Source organism: Balaenoptera borealis (genome assembly GCF_965194805.1).
Source record: "Balaenoptera borealis genome assembly, chromosome: 1".
Lineage (NCBI taxonomy): Eukaryota > Metazoa > Chordata > Mammalia > Artiodactyla > Balaenopteridae > Balaenoptera > Balaenoptera borealis.
In genome coordinates this window covers 35,928,243-35,954,081 of record NC_138860.1, presented here as the reverse complement: position 1 = coordinate 35,954,081, position 25,839 = coordinate 35,928,243, and the positions used below count along the sequence as shown (strand labels likewise).

The 25,839-nt window shown below is 44.5% G+C and overlaps 1 long non-coding RNA gene across 1 annotated transcript in view; it reads right to left on the bottom strand.

Annotated features, from left to right (window-relative positions):
* LOC309628565 overlaps positions 1–21,158 on the bottom strand; it is a 111,652-nt gene extending 90,494 nt beyond the window's left edge. Inside the window, exon 1 of the long non-coding RNA XR_014244547.1 lies at positions 17,871–21,158. This is a non-coding gene — a long non-coding RNA (uncharacterized lncRNA). The remainder of the gene's footprint in view (positions 1–17,870) is intronic.
* Positions 21,159–25,839: the final 4,681 nt, after the last annotated feature.

The window sequence follows — 25,839 nt, the reverse complement described above, 5'->3', positions numbered from 1 at the left end:
GGTCACTTCTCAGTCCTCAGTGGCTTGTGACCCAGCTGATCACTCCATCCTCCTGGAAATATCTTCAGCTTCCTCCATGTCTTATTCTTCCTCTTCCCTCTAGCTGCTCCTTCTCAGGCTCTTACTGACCCCCTGATCTCTAAACTCTGCAGCATTCCAGGACTCAGTCCTTGTACCTCTTCTCTTCTCCACCTACCCTAAACTCCTAGGTGTTCTCAGCCAGTCTCACTGTACTTAGTACTATGGATTTGCTGACTGCCTCTTCAGCCTATACGTCGACCAAGAACTTCAGATGTGCATTACGAGGGGTTATACATAAGTGACTACTAAACATCTCCACTTACATGTCTAACAAGCATCTCAAGCTTGTCCAAGACTGAGCTCCTGCCTGCACCCACCAACCTGCCCTTCCCAGAGTCTCCCCCATCATATAAAAGGCAAGTCCATCCTTCTAGTTGCATAGTTTCAAAAAAGCTTACAATCACCCTTGATCCCACATTTTCACATAACTATGTCCAATTTGTCATGATATCCTGTCACTACTTTCAAAATACATCTGGAGGGACTTCCCTGGTGGTCCAGTGGTTAAGAATCCGTCTTGCAATGCAGAGGACGTCCGTTTGATCCCTGGTCAGGGAACTAAGATCTCACATGCTGTGGGGCAGCTAAGCCCTCATGCCACAATTAATGAGCCCATGGGCCACAACTAAAGAGAAGCCCGTACACTTCAACCAAGAGCCCACACGCTGCAACGAAAGATCCCGTGTGCCACAACTAAGACCCGATGTAGCCAAAAAATAAATAAAGAAATATTAAAATAAAATACACCTGGAATCCAGTCAATTCTCACTTCTCCCCCTGCAACCACCTGGGGTCCAAGCCATCATCTCTTGCCTGGATTACTGCAGTGACCTGCGACTGGGTCTCCTCTACTTCCCTTCCGGCACCACCTCCATAATCGACTCTCACCGCAGCAAGCAGACACATCATTTTAAAATATATGTCCGTTATCATCACTCCCCTGCTCAGAACTTCCCTGACACCTCCGTCAGCACAGCCATGCCCCTGCAGGGGTCCAGCCGGCATCACGTGACTGGTCTCCACTCCTTAGCTGACCACAGGCCCCACTACTTCCTCTCCTCCCTCCACTCCATGATTGTCTCCTTCTCATTCTTCCACAAATCTTCTCCCACTTCAGAACCTTTATACATGCTGTTCCCTCTCCCTGGAGAGCTTTTCCTTGGGCCTCCACCTAAATGTTACGTTCGCAGAAACACCTGCCCTGAAACTCTATTCAGAGTTGTACCTCTTCTGCCTTCCTTGATTGGTTTTTATCCAAAGCTCCTATTCTCTCCTATACTGCATATTTCTCTCTATATTTTTTTGTTTACTACTACATTGCTCCCTTGACTAGAATATAAGCTCCATGAGGGCAGGATACTGTTGTATCCCCAGCAACTAGAACAGTGTCAGCATCCAGCATGTGCTCAGCCATGAGTGAATGGAGGTAACATGTAAGATGAATCAAAGACGGTGGGGAATAAGGGGATGTGGGGATACCAGAAATAAGGCTACTGCAGAGGTCCAAACAAGCGAGAAAAGGGGTCCTGAACAAAAGCTGTGACAGATGGAATGGAACTACAGACACACAACCTGTTCCTCTGAGAGGGGGATGTCATAGGAGGGATTCTCAAACTTAATTGGACATGGAACCCTTCTAGGTGGAAGTGATTTACAGGCCTACAAGTTTCACGGAACCTAACGTAGGAAACCCAGGATTCGATGTTCTCTAAAGTTGTTCCCCCAGCACTAAAGTCCAACGATCCTTTGTCAAAAGTCAGACGACTCAGTGCATTTAGGCCATGTGTTCTCTTGGTTACATAACAGTCACAATAATGGAAACCCATCTGCAATGTGGGCATCTAATCTCAAAGACGAGTACTAAAATGCTGCATCAGTTAGAATCCTTCCAGTCTCCAGTAACAGAACCAGATTAACACATGTGATAAAGACATCTAATCGTTTCATGTAACAGGAAATCTGGGAGCAGGCAGTCCAGTTTTGGTGACAGCTTGCCAGTCAGGCCTCACCTGGTTTCTCTGATTTTCATATATTTTTTAAACTTAGGGTTGTAAATTGGCTGCTACTGCTCCAGATATTGTATCATCACAATAGCATTCCACCTTGGGAAGGAGGGGCATAAGTCTACTTCATTATGTTCTGCCTTTATATGGGAATTTGTTTGTTTTTGTTTTTTTGGCTGCGTTGGGTCTTCATTGCTGCGCACGGGCTTTCTCTAGTTTCGGCGAGCAGGGGTTACTCTTCACTGTGGTGTGCGGACTTCTCATTGCGGTGGCTTCTCTTGCTGCGGAGCATGGACTCTAGGTACACGGGCGCAGTAGTTGTGGTGCACGGGCTTAGTTGCTCCGCGGCATGTGGGATCCTCCTGGACCAGGGCTCGAACCCGTGTCCCCTGCATTGGCAGGCGGATTCTTAACCACTGTGCCACCAGGGAAGTCCTATATGGGAAATTAAAAAATATATATTTCCTAGAAACCACCAGACTCGTTGGCCAGTGTCACATTGACACTTAGAGTTGTAAAGGAGGATGGGTTTGGGTTTGGGAATGGGTTTATTACAACTGGCCCAGACCTCCATGCTTCATCCCTTAGGGTTAAAAGAGGGGCCCCTGTTCCCTAAGATCAAGGCTTCTCCACCTTACCTGAAAAAAAGAGCAGTCTTTTAACGGGAAAGAAGTGGGGATAGTGGGCAATGAACAATGGGCCACGGCTGCTGGTGATTGTGTCTGTTAGCTTTAAGGCCACCACACAGGTCCCAGCAATTTCTAACAGTACATGGGATGACTATCACCCAACAACCTTGACTGACTAGCAGTGGCACCCTGGAAACGCTGTGTTGGGAAGTACCTACCAATGAAGTACTTGTAGGACTCCAGGAAAGAAGAGCTGTACTTTACAGCACCGGCTATGACCCAAACAGCCAAGGAGGTAGCAAGCAGCATGATATCTGTACTGCAGATCTTCTCTTGTAGCTGGAAAGCCCCAGCCTGTGATCCAATTCCTATTTTCTTCCCTCTAGAAGATCAGTCCCAACTGCACTACCCCTGCTTCTGCTTCCTCTGAGCCTGAATGTCATCTGCCCACATTGAGGAGGAAAGGAGGAAGCTCAGGAGAGGCATAGGCAGGAGGAATCCCACATTCCTCCTGACATCTGACTGAAGCACAGGTAAAGTGAGTCTTATGCTGTCCTTACCGAGTTCTAAGTATGATGGACTGTACTATACATGCAACCTCAGAATAAGCACTGGAGATAAACCAACTTGCAAACTTTGTATCTGAAAAATCGCCTCAAATCTGAAATCACCAGTATTTCTACACCATTTTTAGTATCTATTTTTACGAACCAGTTTTCAAAATCACCATCAGCAACAGGTCTAGAGCGTTCATTTCCAAACCTGAATATTTTTAAGCAAACTTTTCATCTTCCTTAGCTAGATGAGTTCAGGGAAAATCATTTCATTTATTAAAAGGGCTGCATTACAAAGGTTTGCCCAAAGACAACACAAGCTCCTTGAGAGCAGGCAGTTGGGGCTGGTTTGCTCAGTGTCCCCAGCATCTACCCCAGGTGTCCTTACATCAAAGCATTCCATAAATATTTGTTGAATTAATGCCATCGGATGACCGTCCTTCTTGTGCTGTATGATATGAACTGCATGACTTTCCCCCTGAGGATTAAGATATTGATGGAGCATCCTTCAAGATCAATGACATGCCCTAGATGAGAGATAGGGATGTGTAGGAGGAAATCTTGCCAGTCAAAGCTATTTATCTATTCAGTCTTAAGTGGAAACTCAAAAGACATGCACCATGGGAGCTGGTTGTAGGCCCAAAGTCACAGCTTTCCTTACAAGGAACTGTGTCATGCTAGGAAGTCACTTAACAATCATAACAGACACGTATATAAGTGTCAGGCCCTATTCCCAGTGCTTTATATAGATTACCTCACTTAATCCTCACAACAAGGCTATAAAGCAGATTCTGTTACCATCACGTCCCTTTAACCGATGAGCAAACTGAGGCACTGAGCTACATCACTTGCCCAGTGTCACACACAGAGCATCAGAACCAAAACCTGAAACTGGCAATCCGGCTTAAGTATGCGTGTGAATAACATCTGCATTGTGTGGCCACCTTAGCCTCCCAGGACCTCTGGGATTTCAGTTTCCTCACTGTCTGGGGGTCGGGTGCAGACAGTGAGGAATGATGGATACATCAGGGGGCTATCAAACCTTCTCAGCTGCTTGATCGCTTTTTGAAAAGAAATCTTACTTGGCTAGTCAAATTCATAGAAACAATGTAAGATGGTGGTTACCAAGGGCTGGAGGGAGGTGAAAAGGGGGAATTGTTATTGAAGGAGACTAGAGTTGCAGTTTGCAAGAGGAAAAAGTCTGGAGATCTATTTAACACTGAGTATACTTAACACCACTGAGCTGTACACTTAAAAACAGTTAACAAAATTTTCCAACTTATGTGTTTAACCACAGGAAGGGAGGAAAGGAGGAAAGGATAGAGGAAAGGACGGATGAAGGGACTCTCACCTGGCAGCTCAAGAAGTAAAACAGAGGCAGAACTGCTGAATCACTGGGAAAAGGAGCCTAAGGTCCCAGCCTCTCGGCTTCTTTCCCCAGATCCTCCCACCAGAACAGCCCCTCGGGGAGATCATCAAAGCAAAGGTTTAAAACCACTAAACAGGACAACTTCTCAATTCTCTTTAAGACAATTTCAAAAGCCTCGGGTCAAATCACACTCTCAAAAGTTTCCAGCTCAAAAACCATCCTGGCCCCTCAATGCCGAATCGGTTCACACTCACCACCACGGTCCTTGAGATCGTCCACAATGTAGCCCCAGTGTAAGTGTCCAAGCTTACAGAGCACCGCTGTGGCCCCCTGTCCTCAGAGCTGCTCATCACAGCGGTCTCTAGAGCCTCTGTGTGCTGCCTATTTCATCCTTGTTTGTGAAGTGAGAGCCGTGTGCTCACCCGCCGCCCCAGCTCAGAAGGATGTTTCTACTCCCACCTTAGTTATGGGTGAGGCGCTATATCTATGCCACTGTCACCTGCACAAGGTGCCCAATTCCCCCACCTTGTCTGTACTGGGGGCTTAACAAGTATCCAGGACTCTCAGATAGAAGGGTGGAGAGGGAGCAATTCAGAAGAGACTTAGGCACAGGGGAGCATGATGATACCCCATCCCTCCCTGTCCCTCAACCAGGGTGCTGGGCCATGGTTCATGATCAGGGAGAGAATGAATGCTGGGAAAGCAGCCAACGCCATAACCAGCTTGCAGCAATGAGGGCCAGAAAACTGAGACGAAAGTACGTGGGGGCCATTGGCACATACTGTTCAGTTAAAAAAAAGAGAAAAAAACAGGAATGCTAACTAAAGGACAGAACGATTATTATCTTTGACTGTAAACCTCTCTCTGCATCATCCTTGGGTCCTAAAGCGACCTATTTCCATCACACGCACATTCCAGCAGCAGCCGAAACTCACCTCAGCACCCATGTTATATTCTGACCCAGTTTACATGGAGCTGACTGAAAGGCAAAGAATAAGAAAATGAGGCATTTGAAAGGGAAATCCATGCTTCCTAGTTTAGAGCTGCACAAACTCCTTTGCCCACCACAGGAAGGGATTAGGCTACTTAAACCGAGTAACCCATTTCTCTTTGTTTGGGAACATGGTGATTCTATTCAGAGGGCATAAATAAGATAAAGGACCCACGCATACTAGATTTTTCATTTGGCAAGCAGAATAAAAATCTGAACCTATACCTGTGGGAAAATAATCAATTTTTCATAGACTTGTTATAGGCTTCACAAAATCTACTGCACACATATTTTTAAAAGTAAGAAAGTGGCTTTTTAATGATACTTAAAATATATGGCATGGCAAGAATTATTTAAAATGTGTTTCTGAGGCCTGAAGTTTGGTACTGCCTGCTAAAATATAGATGATTTGGATAAGGCTGTCCTCTCAGGATAAACGTGAGACCCAAGCTCATCTTATCATAAAGCTAATAGGAAGGTTGGTATTCAGGCAGTTAAGTAATTGGTATAAATCCTCCCAAGATATTAGATCCCCTGAACTCGCAACAATTAGCGGTTGTCCATTGGCCTGTGTGCATTAAATAACTCCTCTTAACCCAGAGGCCAGCAATCCACTGTTCACATAAAGTCAACACAAAGCAGAGCAAGAGGAAGCAGAGGTGAATCCAATAGATATATGACCACGACACCCAACAAGTGTTTTCCAAGCAGCACGCCAGGCCTGGGAAAGTGGACACGTGATCCACGTGGTCTGGATGCCCAGTCTCGATCCAAGCAGATTGGCTCCGTTTTTATGAGCCATCAGCTTGACTGTCCACATTGGTGGGCATGCTTTTTGCAGGAACACATCTCTGTTCTAAGTGGAAGGCTATGCGCCTACACCTGTGACCAGCCCTGTATGAGCATGTGTACATGCGTGTGTGCATGCGTGCGTATGCGTGACTAAATGAATGAATGAAAGATTTTTAAAATTTCTACATAAAGCAGATCTAATAGACAAAGATCTCCGTTTACAAAAAGGCTTTCATTTTCTTATCACGTAGCAAATCACTGAAATATTACACTATTTTGTGTCCAGCATCTCCCTTCAAGGAGCTATGAAAACATGAAGCATCACTGATGTCAGAAGTCACAGTCTCGCTGAGAAGACAAATGACAGACCTGAAACAGAGACCACAACAAATGTCTGACACCAAGTGTAAAAGCCTCAGGAGTTCACAAAATCCAAAGTCACTAAAAGCCCAAGTTGCTGAGAGGACTTGGAGCAGTGGGCGTTAAGAAGGGCAGCAAAGATGGTAGGCTTTAGATTACTAAAGGGGTGGAGGTGGCGTTTCACGGAGGTACAAAAAGCAGAAGCAATGACTTAGAAGCAAATAGAAGCCTTCTGTTTGCCGATAGCAATGACAGCACCTGCCCTGATCAGAGCCACAGGAAACAGGGCTCATTATAGGGTGGGGACTCGTTATGAAGGGGTAACAAGCAGCCCAGAGAAGTTGATTTGTTACATTTGTTACATTAGGGAGTCATTTTAGGATCCTGAATGGGAGCAACCGGGTGTTCCTTCCGTATGGTGAGAACTCACCCCAGGATTCCTTTCAAGAGCACGCTCCCCTTGACCTTGAGTTAATGATTTCATTTGCACTCAGCTTTCCAATATCCCATCTCAGTGGTTCCCAACTTATGGACCACAGAGTTATGGCAGAGGTCCCTGAAGGCAGATAAGCACTGCCTAGAAACGACTTGCTCCTGGCATATTGCCACTGTCTCGTTCTAATATCTGTAGATACCATGTGAGCCATAAAACGCAAATTCACTCCAAAGCCACGGTCACCTTAGCTGCCCCAGGTGCCAGCCTATGGCTACACATGGAGTCACTTTAACAGTAGCCCAAATGTCACTAGCTCCCATCTCCCTGCTGTTCATGCAGGACTTCAGCCTCCAGTAAAGTGCCCCTCAAGCATTCCTAGGAGTTCCCAGGGATTTGGTGCCTGAGCCTGCAAACAAGGCCGTCGTCCTCTCAGCGGCCACTGGGTGGCGCTGGGTCCACACAGCTCCCTCTCCCGCGCCTTCAAGCACCCCGAGGCCTCCACAGACCAAACTGCAGGATGGTCCATATGGAGTGGGGGAAACATCTCATTCCTCCTGGGAGCTACCATTCCCAAAGCAGTCATACTGGTGCCATATACGATATCTTACCGAGGGTATTTTAGAAAAACAACTCTTACAGTTGTTACTTACAGCCCTCAAGCTGTGAATGAAAACTGTATGTGAAGGTGAATCTAGTGGAGGTTGGACAGGAAGAAAAATACCAGGGACAGAGCCCATGCCGTGCTCACAATCAACCTTCCCATAATGTGCTATCAAAATGCACATCATCCTGTTTGACCCAGCAAATTAAACTTTTAAGCACACAAGGAAGTGAAAAGTGTACGAGGATTTTCAATGCAGATTATTTGCAAGAGTGAAAAAGAGAAATACACATCTCCTAGTACAGAAGGGGTTAAATTATGACACACTGACAGGGTAGAATACAGGCAGCTGTTAAAAACGATGACGTCAGCTTGGAAGTACCACTGGAGATCTCTGCGATGCATCGATGCATCGTTAAGTGACACAATGCCAGTTAGAACAGGGCTCCACAGTCTGTTAGGAGGCAGGGTGAGCGGCGGGCAGGCCAGCGAAGCTTCATCTGCCGCTCCCCATCACTTGCATGACCGCCTGAGCCCCCCGCCCCCTCCCCCGTGGAACCACTGTCTTCCACGAAACCGGTCCCTGGTGCCGAACAGGTGGGGGGCCGCTGAGTTAGAAGACATTAGGGACAGCGTGATCGCATTTCAAAAGTGTGGAGGAGTGGCCGGGGAGATGTACCATGGATATTATATGTCAGGAACAAAACCTATGGAGCTATTGACAACCTTTCTCCCTCATACCCATGCCTGAAGGGGAGTTTTTTTTTACCACCCAGATCCTTTATGGAACTGATCTGGGAGACAGTTAGAGAGATAAAGAGTCCTCAAATGGCCAGATTTGTCTTCATGAGAAGAGATGAAAGAGCAAGTAGTGGATGAGAGAGGCAAGCCGGCAGGCAGCCAGCCAACCAGGAGATGGAAGAAAAGAAGTACCTGGAGTTTTTAAAGATGGGGGAGGTGGAGGTCCTGGAGCAGCTACTGAAGACTTGGTGTATGGGAGGGAAAGCTGGGTGATGTAGGTTCAACATGTTTTGCCGTGTCATGTGCTGTGTCACCCCTCCACAGAGTCTACAAATACACCCATGACAAAGATCTAGAACACGCATGAGGTTTTGAGATCAGATTGGTGTTTCTTCCCCATGTTTCTGTGCTGCCCATGAGGTGAGAACAAAAGCTAGTTTAAGGTTGTACATGTATGAAAAACGCCAGGTAAGACACTCCAGAAATTGTCCCAGCGGTAACATCTGTCAAGGTTAATTAGGTACTGGTGGACTTTGTTACAGCAAAAGTGTATCACATGTATAATTTTCATGGACATGTATTTTACTTTCACTCAGGACAGGGATTTGGGTGAGGCAAGCAGGGTGACTACAGTGCAAAATTTAAGGAGACACTGACTCTCAGCGTCTTGCTGGTTCAGAGCCGCATGTAAACACCCCCGTGAGGGAGTGCCTCCTTCACTTAGCGCCCTACCCACCCTGCTTGCTTCACCCCATCCTGGCTCTGCTTGCCTTGTTAATCACAGTTCTGAATCTCATTGAAATTCAAACTGGGATGCTATCTGCCACACACACTGTATACAGAGTACATTGCCATTCCGAAAGCACTTTCGTATATGTATTTCACTGTCTCTTCATCTCAGAGGTAAATGAGACTAGTATTATAATTCCCATTCTACAGATGGAGACCAGAAAGATTAAAAGACCTGTCCAAGATCACATTGCTAAGTGACAGCAAACTCAGTTCAGCTGAGTTTGCTTACCATCCCCAAGTATTTCCATGATACCACCCACATACAAAACAAAGCAAACAAAAATTATCACTCATACCTATCAGGAAAACAATGAATCTGTCAAGTGAACCTAGCCCAAATATTCATGTCTCCCATCAGATAAGGCCTGGCAGCTCCCTTCTGCCCCCTTGGAGACCACGGAGGCAAAGCCCACAGAAGATGCAGGCAGCCTCCAGCCAAGATGGCGCCCCATTAGGAGCAGCTCCTCTGAATTCTCTAGTAGCAGCAGGTTTTCAGGATGAGCAGCAGGCCTTCACGAGGGCCTACAGGCAGGTCCATGGCTGCTGGCTGGCACCAGGTGTGAGCCATGGGAACTCTGGGAGCTTGGCAGGGGTGTGTGGGGGGGGGAGCATCTGCACAGGAGACATGAGCCTAAGAGAATCTCTCAGCATTGGACATCCCAAAAGGGGTACATGCAGCTACTGGTTGTTGGCACTTCCGGGTTTTCCCCCTGACGCGAGGGGAAAGGAATAACACGGCACCACTAGCCACTAGCCTGGAGCTCAACCAGCCGGCCTGGCAACCTAGAAATTTGCTTAAGGAGTTAATCCAGGCAGACCCTGAACTACCCTGTTCACCCAGCTGTGTTTCAGGGCACAGCACGATTCCAACACTGCATGTAATAAAAATGAAGAATACCCCTCCCCCTTCCTTCTGCAGATTCGTTTTTCTCGGGTCCCACTGGTACTTTCTTTTAAAACTAAGTTTAAAAATAAAGAAATCAACAAACCACACTCATTTGCCAATTGTGCTTTTTTTCCTTCCTTCACAAACCTAAATCATACCTGGCAGAGTTCATCCTGTTCTTGTTTACCTGTTCCTCTAAGAATATGAATCCATTTCCCTCTAGCCTGGGTTTTAGGTACATTGTTTAGCCAAGCCTTTGCCTCCCTCTTCTGTTAAAAAGAGGAAAACATACAGAAAACTCAAGTTCTATATCTGTGAAAATGTTGAGGAAACTACCCTAGGATGTTTACACAAGCTGTGTAAAGTGGCTTTAAAGAGGCTCTAGTATTCCAGTATTACCCATACTACATTCGAATTAATACTTCCCAGAAAAGGTAAACTTTAAATAAGATCAAATCAGGATCAACTGCACACCCACCTGAGTAGCTGAACAAAATCAATGGAGCAATTCTTTGGTCATCGGACTAAAAGATTCAAGATTGACTTTTTCCCCCTTTTAGTAAAATATGAAACTCCCTGGTAACCTGAAGTATTATTGGGTCCTGTACCTTGCAAGGATTTATGGGCAATTTATCTAAAAACTGTCTTTCAACAGCTACACAAATGGCTGAAATTGCTTGATCTCGTCAGGCAAAGAGTTTTTAAAAACATTAACCTCAGAAACAGAATACATATATATGTATCGTGCTAAGTACCAGAGTTTTCAATCATGAAATTAAATATTCCTTTGCAAACTCATCTATATCCTAAAACAGCCAATGATAAACTCTTGCAATACTCAGCATTCTGCGGAGAATTGAGTTTCTAAAGGGCCTTATACTGTCCTGAACAGTATCTCCTGAATGGGAGATTCCTTTAAGGGAGTTATTCTTTCCGAGGAAAACAGCTATACAACGTGGACTACTGAAAAGCCCTGCTGGGCCTGTCTTATTTATGAGATGTTTCCACAGTGGGGTCTTCTGTGTTTACATGGCGCTGCTCCTCTTAGTGAGGGTGACTACTACCGAGCATTGTATTAGGCTCTCAGCATATATACACACACTGCCAACCGGGCACCGTTACCCTCATTTCTCAGTGGAGGAAACAGGGTTAAAAGTCACTTACCTGAGGTGGCGAAGTTCAGGGAGAAGCGGAGCTGGGACGCAGTCCTAGCAGTGAAATCGCGAGGCCTGTGCTCTCCAAGACAAACTCCCCCCTAAAGCTACCCCACTGCCTCTTTAAAACCTCCTCCTTACCTGGTAAGCAGGCACACCTGAGACCAGTAGTTCCATGGGGATAAGAATCACCTGGGAAGCTTGTTCACTCTACCTTCCCAAAACCCCTACCTTGGAGATTCTGACTCAGGGGTTCCAAGCTGGACCCAGAAATTGTCTTTTTTTTTTTTAATTTATTTTATTTATTTATGGCTGTGTTGGGTCTTCGTTTCTGTGCAAGGGCTTTCTTCTAGTTGTGGCAAGTGGGGGCGACTCTTCATCGCAGTGCGCTGGCCTCTCACTATCGCGGCCTCTCTTGTTGCAGAGCACAGGCTCCAGACGCGGAGGCTCAGTAATTGTGGCTCACAGGCCCAGTTGCTCTGCGGCATGTGGGATCTTCCCAGACCAGGGCTCGAGCCCGTGTCCCCTGCATTGGCAGGCAGACTCTGAACCACTGCGCCACCAGGGAAGCCCCAGAAATTGTCTTTTTAACAAATGAGCCAGGTGATTCTTATCATCAGAGGACTGTGGGAATGGTCTTAGATCAGGGGTGGCCAGGGCCAGGGAGTATTTTTGACTTTTTGGGCCGTTAAGTCTCTGTCACAACTACTCAATGCAAAAGGAGCCAGAGAAAATTCATGAATGAACTGGCCTGGCTGTGGCCCAATAATTTATTTACATAAACAGGAGGCTGGCTACAGTTTGCTGACCCTTCTCTTAGACCATTCATCATACCATTAAAAAAGAGACATTAATGCCTGCTATTTTTCACCTCACTAAGGCTGTGTCTCAATCAGGCAATTGACCCAATGAAAATCTTCCCAACACCATGAAACATCACTCTCATCAAGAGGATAAAGTCAAGGTTGTGTCTTCCCTCCCTCTTTAGGGAGCAGCACTTTTAATGTCAGATGCAGGCTTGTGACATCCTCTGTCACATAGGGGAGGACGTAAGTCAGGCACCAGCAGATAAGCAAAGCTTTCACTTTGGCATTGGTGATTGCAGTAGGTGGAATTCTAAGACGGCCTCTAGGATCGCCATCCCCTGCTGAATACACACCTTCCTCCAATGATCCAATCACACTAATTTAAGTGCTACTTTGCAGGGATTTTGCAGATGCAATTAAGGTCCCAAATCAGTTGACCTTAAGATAGGGGAATCAGCCTGATGGACCTGATCAAATCAAGGGAGCCCTTTAAACCTGAGTCTGGAATTCAGAAGTCAGAGAGAATTAAAGGGAGAGGAGGATTCAACATGGAAGAAGAGTCTCCGTTCCTGGAGTTAGAGATGGAGGGGCCATGTGGCAAGGACGGTGGGTGACCTCTAGGAGCTGAGAGCACCCTTGCTGACTGCCAGCAAGGACAGGGGTGCTCAGTCCTACAACCATAAGGATCTGAGTTCTTCCAACCAGTGTGAGCTTGGAAGCAGACACTGAGCCCCAGATTAGAACTGGAGCCCTGGCTAAGGCCTTGACATCAGCCGATGAGACTCCCAGCTCAGCACAGAATTTGGCCATGCCATGACTGGACTTCTGACCTATGGAAACTGTGAGATGATAAAGTTATATATGGCAAACTGCTAAGTTTGTACTGATTTGTTACAAGGCAATAGAAAACTATTACAGAGAGGCCCAGGACTTTGATGTCGGAATTACTGCTGGGGATTTTTAAGTCCAATAACTTCTGGGTTTAAATATAGTTGGATGTGTCCCTTTAGATCCATATTAATTCATTCTGTCTGAATTCTCATGTGGCTCAGGCCAGTGTGCACAGCCCACCTTTCAGGAATGTGATTATCAAGATATCAACTGCAGTAATGTTAACCCAAGACCAACTTGCAGGCTTATTTCAACATGCCTGTCATATGCAAAGCATCAAACCAGATATTGGGGGTGGATAGGTGATAGGGGATGAAAAGATAGACAAGGAGTGTACATCTAGGAGGAGGGACAGACGTTTGGAAAATTAACTGCCAGGCAGGTATTATAATTGAAGTGTAAGGAAACCATATGGGAGCTCAGAAAGCAAGAATAGATGGAATTTACATGAGAGGATGCAGTCTAAGCCAGAGAGTAGAAGCACACTGTATTTTAAAATACAAGACACACTGTATTTTAAAGGACAAGCACACTGTAATTTAAAATACAGCACACTGTATTTTAAAGGACAAGAATGAGGTGGTAACTATAAGATGCTGGTGGAGATTGTGGAGGGTTTTCTTTATGCAGTTGATCTTCGAGGGCCACCGAAACTCTTCCTGCATCCTGGGAATTAGTAGCTCGGACCACCATATCATTTTTCCAGGTACCTATTGTTATATTCTTTTTTTAACTCCCTCATGAGGATGACTGATGCTCAGCTGAATTCAGAGCGTTTGATTTACCTGCCATCCTCTGGGAATACCCCTGCTAAATGCATGAAAAGTCACTCAACATCAAAGATCTTTCAGCCACGGATGTGAGAGCTACTGCCACCTTATAAAGCTTACAATAGCCAGTGTCCTCTTAAAATTTTCCCCAGTGCAAGCTACAGAGGTGGGGAGGCCTGAAGGGAGCATGGGTTAATACAGTGGAATTTCCTTTGGCACCAGCTCCAAGCAGCCTTTTAACAGAGATGTTTAATTGATCTTTGTTGAGCAGAACCTTCCCTTCTGCTTATAAAAGAAATGATCACTTTTCCCTCGGGTTCTATCTGGAGAAGTTAATAGCCCCGGTTTTCTCTTACAGCAGAGATACTTAATGACTGGGAGACTATCATAAATAGAGTTTATTGTCCAAAATACAAACCGAGTTCTAATCAACCTGCATAGTGAGATTGCCTTGCTTCTATCTGTTGCTACTTGGAGGAGCTTTTCCCAACTGACGAGTGCATTGTTCTTTCCACTCAGGCTCTGCTGTCCAATTAACAAATTGGATAGCGAAGTAATCTATAGGCCTTTGCCAAAGACCGCTGAGTATGCCCTAATGTGTATCAATTTGATCCTCACATGCAGTAGCTCCCAGATGAGGCCCGAGAGCAGAGCCATCATCATTTGCGTACATGGTGCAGGAATATTTTGCAGGTGTGAAGATGATCATTGTAATACTTCCAGGATACAGAGACACTTCCGGGATTCAGTACAAATAGAGCCGTTACTGCTTGGCAGCTATGAAGAGGGATGGAAAAAAAAAAAAGTAATACTTACCGAGTTCCTTTAGCTCATTTATAAAGGGCTTTATTGATAGTAGCATTACTCTTTGAAATAACTTCCAAACACAACAAGCAGGTATTAATATTTCCGTTTTAGAGCTAGGAAATTTTGTATTAAATGTTCTGACTGCTGTGCTCCTTGAGGACTAGATTTAGCGTAAACTAGAGGCTAGGACTTGCTGCTACAGTAAACTACTACTATTTGGGAATTTGTTCTAGAGTTACGAATTTCCTGGGTCTTTTTCTTTGTCCTCTCCTCCTTCTGGTTGCTGGCTTTCCCCACCTGCCACCTGCCACGCCCTCCCCAGCCCTCCAAGTTGCCATCCTGGCATGGCAGGCACCGTGACCATGATTTCTGAACTACATTTTGGAACCTGTAGTATGAAAAATACCAGTGTTCTTAGGTGGACAAGAGGACAGAATTTTTGAAACCACGTTTGTCCAGAAAATCGGAGATATGTGATCACTCTTATAGAGTAGCTCTAGCATAATCTCCAATGACGAGCAAAGGAAGGTGTGGAAGGGAAGCACCTACCATTTACTGACACAGTTAATAGGAATATAATCAAGGCAGGTGTAAGGCCCGGGCCTGAGGTCTTCCCGGGAATGTGAGAGGGAAGGAGGAGGGAGGCTTTATACCTGAGGTATTGGATTCCTTTTTTCCCCCCATTTTACTGAGATATAGTTGTCATATAATATTATATTAATTTCAGGTGTACAACATAGTAATTTGATATGTGTATAAATTGCAAAATAATTACCACAATAAGTTAACATTTACCACCTCACACAGTTACAATTTTTTTCTTGTGATGAAAACTTTTGATATCTATACTCTTAGCAACTTTCAAATTAAAAAACAGTATTGTTTGGTGCTTTGTGTCCACCTAGAGGGGTGGGATAGGGAGGGTAGGAGGGAGATGCAAGAGGGAGGAGATATGGGGATATAGGTATATGTATAGCTGATTCACTTTGTTATACAGCAGAAACAAACACACCATTGTAAAGCAATTATACACCAATAAAGATGTTTAAAAAAAAAAGAAAACAGTATTTTTAACTATAGTCATCACGATGTACATTACATCCCCAGGAGTTGTTTCTCTTATAACTGCAAGTTTGTACCTTTTGATCACCTTTCCCATCCCCCCTACTCACACCTCTGGCAACCACTAAACTGTTCTCTGTTTCTATGAGCTCAGTTTTCTTCGATTCGTGTACGTGAGATCATACAGTATTTGTGTTTCTCTAATTTCACTTAGAGTAATGGCCTCAAGGTCTGTCCTGGCTTTTTTTTGCATCTGGTATCACAGTTAAACATGGTTAGAACCATGTTGGTGTCGTTACCAGGTCCTTGTCGGGTGTCATGGGCTGAGTTGTGTCCACCACGAAATTCACAGGATGAAGCCCTAAACCCCAGTACCTCAGCATGTGAGGTACTCTTTAAATTACTCCTTTAAAGAGTGATTAAGTTAAAATGAGGCCATTAGGGTGGATCCCAGTCCAATCTGACTGGTGTCCTTATAAGGAATGGAGATTAGACACACAGAGAGGAACCAGGCCTGCCCAGAGGGTGAAAGCCATGTGAGGACACAGGGAGAAGGCAGCGCTCTGCAAGCCAAGGAGAGAGGCCTGGAGCAGGCTCTTCCCTCAGGAGCCTCAGAGGAAACCAACCCTGCTGACAACTTGACCCTGGACTTCCAGCATCCAGAACGGTGAGAAATAAATTTCTGTTGTTTAAGCTACCCAGACTGTGGTGTTTTGTTATGACAGCCCTAGCAAACTCATACAGATACCAAAAATTAATGTGGAATGAGGCCTGGAACACCTACCACTACATGCCAAATACTAACTCGATCCTTACCATAGCTCTATGAAGTGGGCACTATTATTCTCACCCCCATCTTACAGACAAGAAAACTGAGGCACAGAGACGTTCAGTGAATTGCCTAAGGCCATACATCTGACATGTGGAAAAGCTGGAATTTGAACCCAGTCACCAGTCTCGGAGTTCTCTGTTTTGTCTCAATTTTCTACCTGTTATCCCCCAACTGATCATCCACAAACCTTCCAAAACTGGTTCAGGAGGCAACGTGGAAAACAAACTTGAGGATACTGTGCCCTACTCTTGAGAGGCAAGGACTCACAACCTGGGAAGCTTAGGAGAGACAAGGAAAGCTGGTTCATCTCAGAGGCCCATGGATGGAAGGAAGAGACACCTGGGCCTGGTGAACCCAGGGCCTGGAGGCAGGAAGGCTTTTCCCATGTTGGCTGTCACCCTGATCCACAGCTCTGCCATCAGGTAGCCTTGGGTTCCTCCAGGCACATTGGCCCTATGAGTACATGGTGAACTACAAGCTGCTGGAGCATACTGGATGTAGAGTCAGAAATGGTTCACTCCCTCTCCAGCAGTCATTTCTCCAGAACAAGCAGGGAAAACATACCAGAGACAGGGAGGTTCACCTTCATCCTCTAGACCTGGGTTTCTCAGCCCCGGCTCTAGTGACATTTTGAGCTAGGTAATTCTTTGTTATGTGTGACTGCTATGTGCACTGTAGGATATTTAGCAGCATCCCTGTCCTTAACTACTAGATGCCAGTAACATATCAGCTATTGGGACAACCAAAAGTGTCTCCAGATATTGACAAATATCCCCTAGGGGACAAAATCACCCCCATTGAGAAGCACTTCTCTAAGAGAAACAGAAAAAGGTACTTCCTCAAGACACTATTTCCATCTGTCAGAAAGTTGTCATAATAATATATGCAAACGTTCTACATTTATGGTGTTGTACAGTGCACAACCTGCCCAAAGGCCCATGGTCATCCACCTCCTCCCTCCCTCTCCTCAAGCTTCACAGGAAAATGAGGCTAATCTGCCCTACACTTTATCATTCCTTTCTACTTTCCCATATTTCTGAGATACTATAAGGAACCCGAGGGCTTCCTGACCTAAACTTGGGGTTCAGTTCGGGATTGACCTTTCTCCACCCTGAGGTAAGGATTAAGAAAATAAAACCTGTGCTGATGCTTCTGATTTTCTAGTTCAGCCATTAATGTGACAGGCATGAGGTGCTGATAAAGTGGCTGATTTATTCAATCTCTTTAATGGGGAGAAAAAGTTTAAACATTTATTGGTTTAGTTTGCCCCAAAAACAACTATCAAATGTTGGCAGGACACAATGAAGGCTTACCTTTGTTAACATAGTTAAGTCTCTCTCTCTCAGAACTAGCCCATTTATCTCCAGGTTCCTTAGCACACCCGACGCACTTACACAGCAATTAAGAGCTTTACACAACTGGAAGGTCACATCTTTATTTCTTATTGCAGGAACACGATTTCTGTAACTTTATTTCTGTCAAAACCTAAAGCAAAATTATTGTAAAATGAGTGATTTAAACCATACATTTTATCATCATTACAAAGCACCTTAAAAAAAAAAAAAAAAAAAGAGCATCTGCTCTGTGGTAAGGATTAGAAACGACTCCTGCCCTTAAAGCCTGCATTAAGGAGGGACATGTGTAAACTGAAAATTTCAATCACATGAGATAAAGAAACATAACCTTTATGCACAGAGGATCCTTTGGAGGCAAAAAGTTGTATCTAAGTGACGACTTCATGATAACCCTGAAGCTGAATCTAAAAAGCTGAGGCTATGCAGAAGTGGAGTAGGAGGTGCATTAAATGCAGAGGAAGCACCTGTGCAAAGACACTCAAGACTGACACCTGCTGGGCACTGTAAATACTGCAGGTGAGGATGACTACAGGACAGGGGTCCAAGTGTGAGAACAGACAGAAATGAAAATAGAGATGTTGGCTGAAGCAAGCCTGGGAGAGAGCATGGCTTGTATCCCACAGGTGTGAGGCCTGGGGCTACCACTGGCTCAGTAAGGGTGCCTCCGCTGATTAGAAAAAGGAACCCCGCTGCTGAGGGACTGATTAGATAAAGGGAGTGATCACAAAAAGCTCCCCTTCCTCAGGGCCAAAGAGCCCTATGAGCCTTGGCCGAGCACAGTTCAGGCTACACGCCTCTGTGCAGAGCACACGTTGGGCGGCTAGTATGCACTAACCCTGTGTGCGCAAGCCATTAGCAGCATTACTTTAAGCATATCTTTTTATGTTAGAAGATCACTCAACCCGAGTAGGCAGATGAACTTAGAGGAACTGAGCCCAGGAGCCACGAAACCACCCAGGAGTTTCTGCCATAGTCCGGGCAAAATGTAATATGGATGAAGAAGCAAATTTAGGAGGAGGCCAAAATTTACAAGATAGACCCACTGGATGCAAACATAAAGAAAGTTCAGTGAAGGAACTCTGAAGAGAATGGGCTCTACAATAAATTTTTCTTACAATCAATATAAAATATTAGGCAAAATTAAGTACAGTGGCCTTTAAGTTCCCTTCCAGCTATAATTTCTTTTGATTTCTAACTTACTACTCTTGTTAAGTAAAGTCCCTTCAGAGGTACAGAACAGTTCTTACACCTGAATGGGATGCAAAGAATAATCTGGCTTCTCTTCACCAGGGGATGAGTTGAACTGCCCTTGCAGAAGAGATAACAGATGGTGTGAACCCCAGATCCTAGAAAAGGGCCAGGCACACGATAAGTATTCAGCTTTTTGAAAACAAATGAACAATCATTTCCTCTCCTAGATCTTCACACCATTCCTCTGCTGGCTACTTTCTCTCAGCTTATAAACATCCTCAAATATACCCACTTAAAAAACTCTCAGACCTATGATTCTTCGAATCTTCTTGTGGATAACCTAAGTCTCTACCATGCCTTCAAACACCTGTCCTCCCAAAAAGCTCAGATCTGTATCTTGGGCCCAGACCTGTCTACCAGGCCCCGCTAAAGCACTGAAGATGAAGATCCTCTCCCCACCCCCAATCCCTTCCTACTGTGCTCTGTATCTCACAAAAAGATGCAGCTGTAAACTGTCACCCACGCTTGCTGCCCTCCCTTTTCTAACTGGTCACCAGGCCACACCCATTCTGTCTCTGATCTCCAAAATCCCGTCCAACCTTTTATAACTTAAGTGGGACCCTTAGATTACAATTCACCCTGCACCCAATCAACTGCCTTCCACATGGAGGTCCGAGTGAGCCTCTAAACCAGAAGTCCATCTCATTGTTCTTCAGGGTTTCCCACAGCCTTCAGGATAAACATCCAAACTTCTGACAGGACAAACAAGGCCCCTTTCTGTTGGGCCCCACTAGGTTTCCAGTATCAACTCTCATTTCTTTCCCAAACCCTGAGTTCCAGTCCTGTACCTTAGTTTTGCTATATTTTCTTATATTTCGCAAACTTTGACACACACTGCTCCCTCCTGTAACCCCAGGAGCTTCTACATATCCTTAGAAAGAATGGCACCTCCTCCAAGAAGCCTACTCTGAACTTTCCCTTCCAAGATTCTGTGCTCTGCAAAGGGGAAAGATGGGGGGGGAGGGATAAATTAGGAGTTTGGGATTAAGATATACACACTACTATATATAAAATAGATAATCAACAAGGACCTACTGCATAGCACAGGGAACTCTACTCCATATCCTATAACAACCTGTATGGGAAAAGAATCTGAAAAAGAATGGATATATGTATAACCGAATAATTTTGCTGTACACCTGAAACTAACACAATATTGTAAATCAACTATACTCCAATATAAAATCAAAATTAAATTAAAAAAAAAAAAGATTCTGTGCTCTGTAGCACCAGAACTCACTTCTTCCAGAGCGCTGACTACTGTGCTTGTGTTTACCTGCCGCCCAGTAGAAGGGAAGATTACCTAGGGCAGAAGCATCGTCTCCAGCAGACCTTGGTTCTGACAACTCATTCAAGTGCCAGGATACTTTACACACATAACCTGCTTAATTAATTCTAAGAACCCACAGAAAGAGTGGTTTTTCATGTCATTTTACAAGTGTGGGGATTGTAGTTCAAAAGTAACCTGCCCAGGCCACAGAGAGCATAAGCCCTGGAATTCAAACCCTAAGCTGCCTTCACACTGGTGCTCTTTCCACTATATGATTCGAGTGTTGAAAACAAATTTTTTTTTCATGAGCCCTGTTTTAATGGAAAGGAAATGAAGCTGGGATATACCAATTTCCTAATCGTTTAGGTGTATACCAAACAAAGTAATTCAACAGACCAGGTAATGTCTGTGCAACAATTAACGATGCTCCAAACTGTGCTAAGTGTTCTACATTGTAGAGTCTACAAGCATTAACACAGTGAGTCCTTGTAACCGCCACAGAGAGCGGGTCCTGTTAAGCCCATGCTACAGATGAGAACACTGAAACTTAGAAGCCTTAAGGCTCTCCGCCGGGGTCACCGAGCTGGTAGGACTCCTAGGCGGCACGCTCCATCTAGTGCACGCACACCCGGGCACTGGGCACCTGTTCTAGTGCCCACCCTCCACCTTGCACCATCAAAAACCCTGCTTCCTAACATCGACACCAGAGCCCCTGGAAGCGGGAACTACAAACCTGTCTTGACAAGCCGTGGCTGGAAGAAGCTCTGGATACAGATCAGGGTCAGAGGGGGCTCAGCAGTGGCGCCCAGTCCACCACGCGGAGGCGGTCGGCATTGAAGTCCAGCAGGTCCTCCTGCAGGGAAGCACGCACAGCGGGCAGAGGCAGCGAGTCCTGCAGCACACAGGTACTCACAGAGGAGAAGCAGTCAGCCGTGTTGTCGCGGGGCAGCTTCACCCAGTGGATCATGGCCCAAGAGTGGCCTCAGGGACGCTAGCTGTGGACACGATGTCCAGACCCGTCTGGGGACACCAGCTCGCCTCCCGGTCTCTCGGGCACCCACTGCCCGGCCGCTGTGGCTCCGCATCGTGCACAGGACCAGAGTCACAGCCAGAAGACATAGGGCCACAGGCCCCAGCTAGGCCGGCCCCTCCAAGCCGCGCTCCCATGCCGCCTGCCACGCCACATCACCGGCAGTTGGCACGGACCTCATCACCCTCTGTGCCACGGGGATGCGGTTTAAGCCTGCGGGCAGCCCCGTGGGGGCGGGGCTCGAGGACGTCAGCGCACTTGCTGTGCTTCAGCACGCAGCCCCGCCTCCCATGGGCACCCGGCCTGAGGAGCAGGGGCAGGAGCTTCTACACTAGGGCAGCGTGAAAGTTAGGTGGTGTGGAGAATTTGGGGTTTCCAAAAAGCGTTTGCTGACTGATCCAAACAAAAGTGAGATATGGTTGTATCAACGCATTTTAAAAGTAGTTTAAACTCCTGATAAGTGTTTGTGCTCGCACTGCCCAGGAGAGAGTGTGCACTCCGTGAGGGACACACGAAAGGCTGAGTGAATGTCTGCCTGTGGACCGTTACCTGGTGCGTGGGTGTGTGAATTTCTGCGGAGAGCTCTCAAGTTCTGTAGTTTCTGCTTACTTGACACGGTTGTTGGCAAATGGTGACGTGTTCCATGCATTCAGGAAGTTATTGTGACTACTAATACTCACTTTGTTCTCTCTGTGAATGTCTGTGTCCTAATATTTTCTTTTTATAAGGACACCAGTCATATTGGACTAGAGCCCACCCATTTCACCTCATTTTACCTCAATTACCTATTTAAGTGCCTTATCTCCAAATACAGTCATATTACGAGGTACTGGGGGTTAAGACTTACACATATTAACTTGAGCAGGACACAATTCAGCTGATAATAGAAGGTAAAAGTAATTTAAGCAAGTTAAGTAACTACTTTTTTTTTTAAGTATTTGTATATTTATTTATTTATGGCTGTGTTGGGTCTTCGTTTCTGTGCGAGGGCTTTCTCTAGTTGTGGCAAGAGGGGGCCACTCTTCATCATGGTGCGCGGGCCTCTCACTGTCACGGCCTCTCTTGTTGCGGAGCACAGGCTCCAGACGCGCAGGCTCAGTAATTGTGGCTCACGGGCCCAGCTGCTCCACGGCATATGGGATCTTCCCAGACCAGGGCTCGAACCCGTGTCCCCTGCATTGGCAGGCAGATTCTCAACCACTGCGCCACCAGGGAAGCCCCAGTAACTACTTTTTAAAGTGAGTTGCTTAAAGATATGAATTTACTCAAGAAGAACAAGAAGAACAAATTACATAACACTGTATGTTATACAAAGATATTAAATTAATCATCATAAAATCCTGTGAGATGGGCATTAAATTAGACTAAGCAAGATTAAGCAACTTATCTAGAATTGTGTAGTTAGTACTTTCCAGAGTTTAAACCAGGTATTTTCCCAGTTCCATTCCACATTATATTTTCATTTCATTATTTGAAATGAATTTTGAGTCTTCATTTTGCTTAGTTTCATAAGTTATATGGGGGCAGAGGGCAGACACCAGAAGCAAGAAGAACTACAATCCTGCAGCCTGTGGAACAAAAACCACATTCAGAGGAATACAGACAAGATGAAAAGGCAGAGGGCTATGTACCAGATGAAGGAACAAGATAAAACCCAAGAAAAACAACTAAATGAAATGGAGATAGGCAATCTTCCAGAAAAAGAATTCAGAATAATGATAGTGAAGATGATCCAGGACCTCAGAAAAACAATGGAGGCAGAGATCGAGAAGATGCAAGAAATGTTTAACAAAGATCTAGAAGAATTAAAGAACAAACAAACAGACGAACAATAAAATAACTGAAATGAAAAATACACTAGAAGGAATCAATAGCAGAATAACTGAGGCAGAAGAACGGATAAGTGACCTGGAAGACAGAATGGTGGAATTCACTGCTGCGGAACAGAATAAAGAAAAAAGAATGAAAAGCAATGAAGACAGCCTAAGAGACCTCTGGGACAACATTAAACACAACAACATTCACATTATAGGGGTCCCAGAAGGAGAAGAGAGAGAGAAAGGACCCAAGAAAATATTTGAAGAGATTATAGTCAAAAACATCCCTAACATGGGAAAGGAAAAAGCCACCCAAGTCCAGGAAGTGCAGAGAGTCCCATACAGGATAAACCCAAGGAGAAACACACCGAGACACATAGTAATCAAAGTGGCAAAAATTAAAGACAAAGAAAAATTATTGAAAGCAACAAGGGAAAAATGACAAATAACATACAGGGGGAACTCCCATAAAGTTAACGGCTGATTTCGCAGCAGAAACTCTACAAGCCAGAAGGCAGTGGCATGATATACTTAAAGCGACAAAAGGGAAGAACCTACAACCAAGATTACTCTACCCAGCAAGGATCACATTCAGATTCGATGGAGAAATCAAAAGCTTTACAGAGAAGCAAAAGCTAAGGAATTCAGAACCACCAAATAAGCTTTACAACAAATGCTAAAGGAACTTCTCTACGCAGGAAACAGAAGAGAAGGAGAAGACCTACAATAAAAAACCAAAAACAATTCAGAAAATGGTAATAGGAACATACATATTGATAATTACCTTAAATGTAAATGGATTAAATGCTCCCACCAAAAGACATAGACTGGATTAATGGATACATAAACAAGACCCATACATATGCTGTCTACAAGAGACCCACTTCAGACCCAGGGACACATACACACTGAAAGTGAGGGGATGGAAAAAGATATTCCATGCAAATGGAAGTCAAAAGAAAGCTGGAGTAGCAATACTCATATCAGATAAAATAGACTTTAAAATAAAGAATGTTACAAGAGACAAGGAAGGACACTACATAATGATCAAGGGATCAATCCAAGAAGAAGATATAACAATTATAAATATATATGCATCCAACATAGGAGCACCTCAATACATAAGGCAACTGCTAACAGCTCTAAAAGAGGAAATCGACAGTAACGCCATAATAGTGGGGGACTTTAACACCTCACTTACACCAATGGACAGATCATCCAAGAGAAAATTAATAAGGAAACACAAGCTTTAAATGACACAACAGACTAGATAGATTTAATTGATATTTATAGGACATTCCATCCAAAAACAGCAGATTAAACTTTCTTCTCAAGTGCCCATTGAACATTCTCCAAGAAAGATCATATCTTGGGTCACAAATCAAGCCTCAGTAAATTTAAGAAAACTGAAATCATATCAAGCATCTTTTCTGACTACAATGCTATTAGATTAGAAATCAATTACAGGGAGAAAAAGGTAAAAAACACAAACACATGGAAGCTACGCAATATGTTACTAAATAAACAAGAGATCACTGAAGAAATCAAAGAGGAAATCAAAAAATACATAGAGACAAATGACAGTGAAAACATGACAATCCAAAATCTATGGGATGCAGCAAAAGCATTTCTAAGACGGAAGTTTATAGCTATACAAGCCTACCTCAAGAAACAAGAAAAATCGCAAATAAACAATCTAACATTACACTTAAAGGAACTAGAGAAAGAAGAACAAACAAAACACAAAGTTAGCAGGAGGAAAGAAATCATAAAGATCAGAGCAGAACTAAGTGAAATAGAAACAAAGAAAACAATAGCAAAGATCAATAAAACTAAAAGCTGGTTCTTTGAGAAGATAAACAAAATTGATAAACCATTAGCCAGACTCATCAAGAAAAAGAGGGAGAGGACTCAAATCAATAAAATCAGAAATGAAAAAGGACAAGCTACAACAGACACCGCAGAAATACAAAGCATCCTAAGAGACTACTACAAGCAACTCTATGCCAATAAAATGGACAACCTGGAAGAAATGGATAAATTCTTAGAAAGGTATAACCTTCCAAGACTGAACCAGGAAGAAATAGAAAATATGAACAGACAAATCACAAGTAATGAAATTGAAACTGTAATTAAAAATCTTCCAACAAACAAAAGTCCAGGACCAGATGGCTTCACAGGTGAATTCTATCAAACATTTAGAGAAGAGCTAACACCAATCCTTCTCAAACTCTTCCAAAAAATTGCAGAGGAAGGAACACTCCCAAACTCATTCTATGAGGCCACCCTCACCCTGATACCAAAACCAGACAAAGATACTACAAAAAAAGAAAATTACAGACCAATATCACTGATGAATATAGATGCAAAAATCCTCAACAAAATACTAGCAAACAGAATCCAACAACACATTAAAAGGATCATACACCACGATCAAGTGGGATTTATCCCAGGGATGCAAGGACTCTTCAATATACGCAAATCAATCAATGGGATACACCATATTAACAAATTGAAGAATAAAAACCATATGATCATCTCAATAGAGGCAGAAAAAGC